The sequence below is a fragment of the Phaenicophaeus curvirostris genome, chromosome 1 (assembly GCF_032191515.1).
Source record: "Phaenicophaeus curvirostris isolate KB17595 chromosome 1, BPBGC_Pcur_1.0, whole genome shotgun sequence".
NCBI classification, from domain to species: Eukaryota; Metazoa; Chordata; class Aves; order Cuculiformes; family Cuculidae; genus Phaenicophaeus; species Phaenicophaeus curvirostris.
Genome location: NC_091392.1, coordinates 197,272,253 through 197,281,574, shown reverse-complemented (window position 1 = coordinate 197,281,574; position 9,322 = coordinate 197,272,253).

The following is a 9,322-nucleotide window of genomic DNA, read 5'->3' as shown; positions in this document are numbered from 1 at the left end:
AAGAGATATATTTAGAAACACAATTAGCAATCCTAATGCTCCATTCCTCTGCCCCCAGGGAACTCCACTGAAATTGTTTTGAGTTTAGGTCCGCGTAGCAAAATAATACGGCTTTATCACATGAGGAAAAGCATTTTGTGCAAATAAACAGAAATTAAAATATAGACAGTGAAAATTGCATACTTCCTGGGCACAGGGAGACAGAAGATTATATAGCCAGCCTTGTAATAAATGCATTGCTCTTCAGAAAGGAGGCAAGAACCTAACAGAACTAAAATGCAAAAGATATTTGAGAACTTGTTGTCTGGAAAGTTGTATTTGAAAAAGAGTTTTTGTCCAAATAGCCTTTCACCTACCTTTTCGGAAGTATTTGGACTAGTTCTAATTTATAATGAGTTTTGAAACATAATACCTAAAAGTGAACAGCACAGCATGGCACAGCTTAACTCCTCTGTCATCAGTACTCTCTAACTTGTCCTCTGTGCCCTTTTCAGCTCCAGACTAAGTCTCAGTACAGAGGCGAGAGACTAGGTTTTCATGACCTATCTACTGTAGATCTTCTGTTAGTGGAAGACCAGTTCACTAAGCGTTAAATAACATAATCTGTCATAAGCCCAGGATTTATTTGGTCCATTTAACTTGGAATGACAGCTCTCACTGTTGAGAGTAGAACAGAATTTATTTTATCTTCCATCTCTAGGAGTTGTGTGACAGACCCTCTGGGGAGATATTCCTCCAGAGGGACTTGCATTAGATTTACCACGCTAACAGCTCCTGAAGAAGTTCTTTTCCTCATAGCAGGTTGGAAAGGCAGAAGAAGGTCCCTTCTGGGATGAGTGGGATGTATTCTCTGGAGAAAGGCAGCACGAGAGCTACCTCTTCCATGACAGTGGAAAGATAATGGAGACATCTGTGATGGTCTTAGATTGGAGAGATCACACGTGGGCATGGGCTCACATACGTGCAAACACATACACACATCTGATGTACCATACAAAGTCTCTCATGGGACTTACTGTCTGTAAACTCAAATTTTAATGATAACTAAAGAAAAAGCCTGTTCTGAATGGAAGTTATAACATGACTTAAATTATAAAATCACAGAATGGTTTGGGTTGGCAGGGGTCTTTAAAGATCATCTAGTCCAAGCCTCATGCAATTAGCAAGAACATCTTTTACTAGATCAGGTTGCTGAAAGCCCCACCCATCAGTTGCTTTTCCCAGTCAACTGAGGACAATTATTTTTAGTGAAGCTGACTTTGGATTTGAGGATGTGAATATTGTATATTAAATCAAATCACAGAAACAACTGACCCTAATATTTAAATGACTAAATATCTTCTCCCAGTGAAAGGCTTTCCACTGGGAAAGCATTCAGTGGAAAGAAGTCTTTGCTGCAGGGAGTGCTATGCCTGCTGCAGCCAGCCCTGTGCATCCAAACAACATTTCTGACATCCCTCTCCCTGTGTGCTACCACAGGGACCAGCCAGGGACCCCCTCAGGGCTAGACTGGTCAAAGCACTGGCCAAGAACAGAAGTTGACCATAAAAAGTAAACAGGAGGAGGGAATATAAGTGTTAAGATGTTGTATATTTGAGAAGTTGAAGCTTTTTATTGAAAACTACTCTTTAAACATTTTTTCTGTTCGATGATCTGTTCCAGTGACAATACAAAAGGAATGAAGTTAGGATAAATTAAAATTCTGTTTAAAGATTAGGTAGAGGACAGCTACTACATGAATACTCAGTCATCAGATGAATTTGCATTTCTTGCTACCCATAAGTAATAGATTGATAGCTCTGGTATTTCAAATATAAGCCACTCAGAAGCACTTTGCAGGCAGAATATCTGTATAAATTCTGTGCATGTGAGAGGCGTGCATTGACATCCAAACATTACTAAGGGTGCCTGAGAAAAAAATGTGCAGAGTTACTGGAATTAAAACAGGATAAAACATCTCTGGAAATAGGTTGGAAGTAATTCTTCCACATTGCATGCTAAATACACTGTTTTCACATTTTGGGGGGGAGATATTCTGAATTAAAACTATATTCTTCAACCTTTTTTTTTTCTTAAACTCCCCATTTTTCTTAATGAAAAAATAGGCATTTTTTTCAAGCACAGTATTGTTGAATTGAATAAGTGTTGTTTTAGTACTGTGGGTAACGTTGCTTTATTTCCAATGATTTAAATGATTTAAGGGATCAGCTCCTTTCAATGACTTATTTGATTTATGGGATGAACTCCTCAGAAAATCTGAGGATATTCTTAGTTTCCTCTACCTGAAGGTCCTTAAATTGTTGTGCAGTGCTTCCATGCCCTCCCACACGGAGTGAGACTTTCCTGGTAACTGAAGTTTCATAAAGCATTTTTGAGATAAGATGACCCTCAAAAGTGTTGTCCAACAGTTGCAACTCATTTTTTTCTGTCTCCTCTCCCAACAGCTTAATGAAACACTAATGTGTGAGCTGGAACAAGCCACTCAGCCTGCCAAGATCTAGTATTCTTTATCTGTAAAAAAAAACTGTATCAAAATACCTCAGCAGAGTGCCATGGGACTTATCCTTTCAAGCACCTGTGAGCTGCCTGGGGGCTGTTGCTGAGTGCTATGTACCCTCCTGCTGTTTCGTGAGTCCTGTGTTTCAGGCTTGGCAATGCTGATGTACCTGTACTCTGCATTCAGTAAAATCCTAATCAAAGCAATTGTCTCACGTGCAGATTTTCAATTTCTTTGACTCTTCCCACTTAGCAGAGTGGGGAAAGCCTCCAAGATGAATGCCAGGAGAAGAAACCTGAATGTGCAAATGCCATTAACTAAGAAGTCCATTCCATGCCTGCAGGCAGCCCAAATATCCCATTGAGACTCCTGTCCTCTAGTCTGTAATGGAAAAAAAAAAGAAAAAAAGATTATCTTTTATCGACTTGGGAACAGTTTTGCTAGGATTCAGCACCTGCATCACATTAGTACTTTGGGATAAGCTTCCCTTGATACTTATGATAGCATTGCAATCGCACCGCTTGTCTGATGACAGAATAGGGCCCTTAGCAATCCCCTCACTGCTGTCACCAAATGGTACCACAGAACAATACTGTTAGCAGCTGTTTTCCTCCACGTGAAACGTTTGCCATTTTGCTCTAATTTGTACAGTTTAATTCGTATAATGGGAGTCATTACAGTGTTTCATTAGGAGTATTCCTTAACCATGCATTCCTCAAGGGGCAGATATATTACCACGCAGCCATAGCAGCTAAGACATAACAGTCCCATTTATTGTTTGGCTACGTCTTCATCCTGTTGGGATTAAATCCATCTGGCCTAGCCATGACTGAACATTAATGCAAGAAATTAGTAAACAAATCTTTTTCTTTAAATAAATGCAAACATGTTTATTTAACCAAATGTCATTCACTTAATGCCACTGGAACCTCAAAATAATTTTCTTCTAGAAAATTATCCAAACACACTCTTTGGAAGTACTATTGGCTTAACCTAAAACATGTGCTGTGACTACCCTGTCTAGCTGTATCTAAATAGTATACAGGCATGTGCTCTCTATATAGGAATATTTATGTTTTATTTTCCTCTCTGCTTAGAAATGCCTCCCCCCCCCCCATATTTTGTGGCCAGCAATGCACTGGATTAAAGATATTTGTATTTATTACCAAATGGTAAACCCACCAAGTCACACCAGCCCAAGAATATCTATAACTACTGGCATATTTATATCTATTACTAACAACTCATTGCTGAATGGAAACAAATTCCAAGATCAGGCAAGACTTGAACATTTGGAGGTTTTTTAGGGGAGGACTGATTGAAGTGACATGGATAGTTATACATGGATGTTGCAAAGGATCTTTCTGTATAATGAGAGAGAATATTTTAGAAACGATACAGGTAATTACGGCAGTTGCTTGCCTACCTTTATCTACCGATATGACAGTCCTAGGTCTGAGATGGAGCCGTTCAAGACGCAGAGGTGTACAGCTCCTATGCACAGACATTCTTTGCAGAGTATGTGTATGAGGTCTGACACGAAAAAAAAAAAAGAGACTGTGCCTGTAACGTTTTTTTTTTTTTTTATTTAACAAATTAAGAAAATCAACTATGACCACCTTCAAAATAGTTCCCTTCTGAGCTGACACACAGCTAATGATGCTGAGTTCACATAGAAATCAATCCATAGAAATCCAAACTCTGGATTATTGGAAATGTCACCAAGTCTCAGTTTCTAGAGGTTTCCAAGATTTCTGCTTTCTTCTCAGTCTGATAATCTCTAGCTTTAATGGTGTTTGGTTTCTTTTTTCCTTTTTTATTCAAAGTAGGAAAGTGGAACCTAAACCCATGAAACTGTTATTTGCTTCCCAAAATCCCCTCAGTGACTTATGAGCATCTCATTCATGCCAGAAAAACAGAGTGCTCTCCTGTGTCAACACCACCACTGATCCCCAAGAATGTAATATGAATTAACCAAATATGCAACCAATACAAAGACAAAGGACAGACTATCTTTACAGAGATAAAAGTAATTAAAAAGTCCTTGGAGCTAATTGCTTAAAGGTAGTTAGAATGGTTAATAGACTATAACATGATGATACATTTCTTCCTTCTAAGTGGAAACAGAATTGCTTATCTTTATTTACACTACAGCACACATTGGCACAAAACCATTATCATCACTAGAAATCATGTACCATTGAGACAGGCTTCAGCATGCAACAAGTTGTATGATTTGTACATAAAGTCAATGGACTTGACACGTGCAAATGAGCTTGACAGCTGTATGCTATCCTTGTGCAGACATCACACTAAAGACTCTAATTTGCTGAAATCTGCAAGGATCTTTTTTCTTTTCCAGTCAATCTCAACACAAAACTACTACCAGAGATAAAAAGACAGCTGGAGCTTCGCTGTCAATAATGCTTCAAACTACATCTCAATCACAGCGCCAGTCACACCATGGCCACTACTGTAGAACTGCATCTAAAGGAACTCACTGTCTAGAGGAACTAAATGTCTAGGAGAACAGCTGATTTCAGTGGAAAAGGTAAGTATACCATGGTGATTTTAAAAATACTTTTTGAATATTTTTATCTCACCTTCTGAGACGTAGATCTGGCCTTTATCTAGTCTAAATCTACCGCTCTCCAGTTTATACCCATTGCCCCTAGTCCTATCACTACAAGCCTTTGTGCACAGTCCCTCTCCAGCTTTCCTGCAGCCCCTTTCGGGTACTGGAGGGTCACTACAAGGTCTCCTCAGAGCCTTCTATTCTCCAGGCTAAACAATCCCAACTTTCTCAGCCTGTCCTCGTGTGGGAAGTGCTTCAGCCCTCAGATCATCTTTGTAACCTCTTCTGGACCCGTTCCAAAATATTTTCAAATATTTTTTCCAAACAACACCTTCTGAGATCCAGATCTGGCCTTCGACCGCTACAGAAGTTACAGATTTGCACATACATCACTCATGAGTGGAAACTGAATTCAAGGATCTTTAGGCTCTAAGGATATTTTACTTGGGGAATCTATCTGGAATATCATTTATTAAAAAAACACTAGTTGACATTCATTATCATAGAATGTTATTTTCCCAGGCTTGCTTGATTATTCTTCTGCCTTGGATCATTGAACTTGCAAAGCAGAAACAGATCAACTGAGATGTGCAAACTGAAAAAATATAATTGCTGATTTTGGAATCAAATTTGACGTGGTAACTCCTTAGGGAGTTTTAGAAATTTTAGCCTATCATTTTCAATACTTTGTTTTCAGTACTTTGGTTTCTCTTCAGGCCAATTTTACTTCCAATAGTTCATTCAAAATCATGCTACTTGGTGCATTTAAGGGCAAGTAGTTTTTTTGTGTGTTCATCTATAATTATTAATTCTGTGCACAACTATGATATAATAGTCAGTTCTTCAATTCTCCAGGCAAAATGCACGTCTTCCTCTATGTATGGTCTTTATTACGTATAAAACCTTTGCTATGGAAATGATTTTCTGTAGTAAGACTGGTTAAAAATGTTGGATACATTCTCAGAGTTATTACTTAGATCTGTCTGGAACTAAATTAACTAAATTGAACTAAACTCTTTGCTCTATAAAGGAAATACATCCCTATACCACTACTCCATAAAGATCCAGAACAGTATTCCTTACTGAAGAATACCCACCACCAGGGGATTTCTTGTTCTTTATTTAAGGAATAGCAAGACAAATAAGCAATTAAATCTACATTTAAATTTTACTATTTCTTTTCATTCTCAGAAGATTTTACACACAACTGCTCAAAAGGCTGGTGGCACTTTCGGACTCTGCAAGCTGCTTGCTTCAGCAAAAAACCAATCTGATTTCTGCAACCCAAGATGAAGAGAAGCTCGCCAAACATTAGAGCTTATGTATGTAGGGAGACATTATTTAAACTTTAAGTCTGCCTCTTTTATTTTCTAATAGCATGGATGTAACCAAAGGCAATGCCTGTAGTCCCATATTAAGTGCCTTCTCTGGCATGGCGGCCAACTTTCAATCTCCTTTTTTCCTCCAAAATAGAGTGACCATTAAACTGAGAACAGTGCAGGGCCTGTGCCAAGTCCTGAATTATGCCTGGAAGTTATTCAGGAAACTTTGAGCATAAAAATACCCCAAGCTCTAGTCTAACAATTAAACAGTATAAACACTCTTTTGCTTGTGTCTAAGACTGTGCCCTAGCATTAACTTACTTTTACTGCTAATAGGAGTAAATACTGGTAATACCAAGTATCTCAGTATCCCAACTCCCCCCCCTCCTCCCTTATCTCCTAGCAGCATCTCTGCTTTGACCTCTCTCCCCTACAGACAGCAGTTTCTCCCAGCCGCTGGGCACTATTTCTAGTTACAGCCCTCCCTTTGAACATGCAGCTGCTTTTCTGGAGCAGCACGGAGGCAGGTTTGGATGTTTGGCATCCTTCCCACTACATCCTTGCCACAGCTCCAGTGGTGTGATCCACACTCAAGTCTGACTGCAACTGGTGCAGTTATTTTTTCAGATGCTTTAGTTACAGACTCAGCGGCCTCGGGAGATGGCTTGTGTGAAACAGAAAGAGATCAGCTTGTAGTCAGTGGGAGGGAATTCCATCTTCATCAGAGGTTTTCAAGGTGTGACTGGACAGGGTGATAATCTCATGTGACCCTTCCTGTGAAAGGCCGATGATCTGGGCTGTTCTATGGTTCTGTGGTTGTTGCAGGATGTAAAGTCAAGAGTCTGTGCTCACTCCTGGGATTTTATTGTCGTTCTTTCAATCTCTTAGTTTTTTTCCTTACAGGCCACTCTTCTGGAGGGAGCTTTCCATACAAGATTTTAACCTCACACTTCGAGACGAAAAGTAAGTTTTTTATTTTAATGGTGGCAATGAAAGGTTTGTGAACACGGCCTCATTACAGGGCTCAGAATCAGGGAAGTAACAGAACAACTCCACATTCTGATATATTTTTTAATCTCCTGACTCTGAAGTCCTCACTCTGAAAAGTGAGGACGTTTGAAGGAACCAACAATATTTCATTAACTCCTTTAGTAACACATGACAAAGTTATTTAGAAAATTCTGAGTATGTGGAATATTCCCTTACGTTAATGTACTATAGACAAGACTCTTGTTCAGTACATTAGTTTTTTAAGTTCAGAATGAAATACTTGGTGCATGGATGTAGCCACTAGATGGGAGGCAAGAGCTGGTTAGGAACGAGGAGCATCACAGCCACGGGATGCACTCAGGGTGCTCTCAGCTGCCACCTCAGCTGTGACATGCCACATTGGAGCTGCACACTAATACATCTGGGACCACTTTCATAAATGTACACAAGCAGGTTATTCACTGAACTGGAAACCTTTTTTTTTTCTTCTGAATTGGTAGTGGTGGTGATGAATTGTCAAGGGAGTGGGATATTTTTTAAATAACTGTATTAATTCTCTGCCTCTAAATGGCTTTGCCGTAGGAAATCCTCTGCTTTCATCTTCAGCACTGATGGATAGGAACATCTTTCACCTTATCTCATCTACATGAGGTCTATTAAAAATACAGCTGCCAAAGGCTTTTATGGGCAAGGGATGGTACTAGCCTATGTGTTAAAAGAACAGAGTTTGAGTCCTTACAATGTCACACTATTTCTGCGTAGCCTTAGGCAAGTTGCTTTTTTTCCTCTGTATTTCAGCTCTTCCTTGACTCCTTTTTTTTTTTTTTTCCTATTTAAGTGTCATATAACGGAATTTCCATTCTTCCCCAGTGGAGATGAATGCTATAGAGACTGCACTACCACAACACCGTACAATACAGAAATGCCTTTGAGCAATTAGTAGATATATATTTTTAATAAAAGCCTGATTTTTTTTTCAGTTTTGGGTAGCTCCTTACATTTAACTTTAGACAGGATAATAGAAATTTGGTCCAGACTGTTGCCTAAAGCTTTTTGTAAAAACTGAAGGAAGCAAAAAGATTTAAAAAATGTAATAGTTTGAAACAAAAAGCCATATTGATCTCAGATAGAAGGGGGTTGGGTTGAGTAGCCAGTGGTTTAAGCTGGTCTTGTAAGGAATCAAAAGTAACATATGGATAAAATAACAAGAAAAAAGGGACTTAACACAAACCCCTTAGTGGAGGTTTAGGCTGAACATTAGGAAAAAATTTTTCACAGAAAGGGTCATTGGGCACTGGAACAGGCTGCCCAGGAAGGTGGTTGAGTCACCTTCCCTGGAGGTGTTTAAGGCACGGGTGGACGAGGTGCTGAGGGGCATGGTTTAGTGTTTGGTAGGAATGGTTGGACTTAATGAACCTGTGGGTCTCTTCTAACCTGGTGATTCTGTGATTCTGTGTGATTCTGTGAAGTTAGTGACACAGACAAACGAAGTATAATTTGACATCTATGACTTCTAGAACATCCTGGTAGGACCTTAAAGTGCACTTCAATACCAGTGTACTTTCACATCACCATCGTGGGAGTTACAGTAACTTCACAGAGATGGACAAAAGGACTCACAGGATCCTTCATACTCACATTTGTCAGCTTTTGCAATGACGTGTTATTAAACCTAGAGTTTCTTTGGTCCCTTTTTACCCTCTTAACTTTTCCTGTCTTTTGTTCTCACCTTACATTTTTCTATATTTTTTTTTCTTCAGTCAAAAATGTGTGTTCAGTGGCTCCGCTGTCACAGTTTGCTGCACACAAAGCAGCTAATTGAATCATATTGACATAGGCATTCTCCAGGAAAAAAAGGTACAAATAAGAACAACAAACTCTGAACTTATACATCAAGGTCTTTGTTTGAATCTGGCTGCCTGTGCTCAAGGCCAGCTT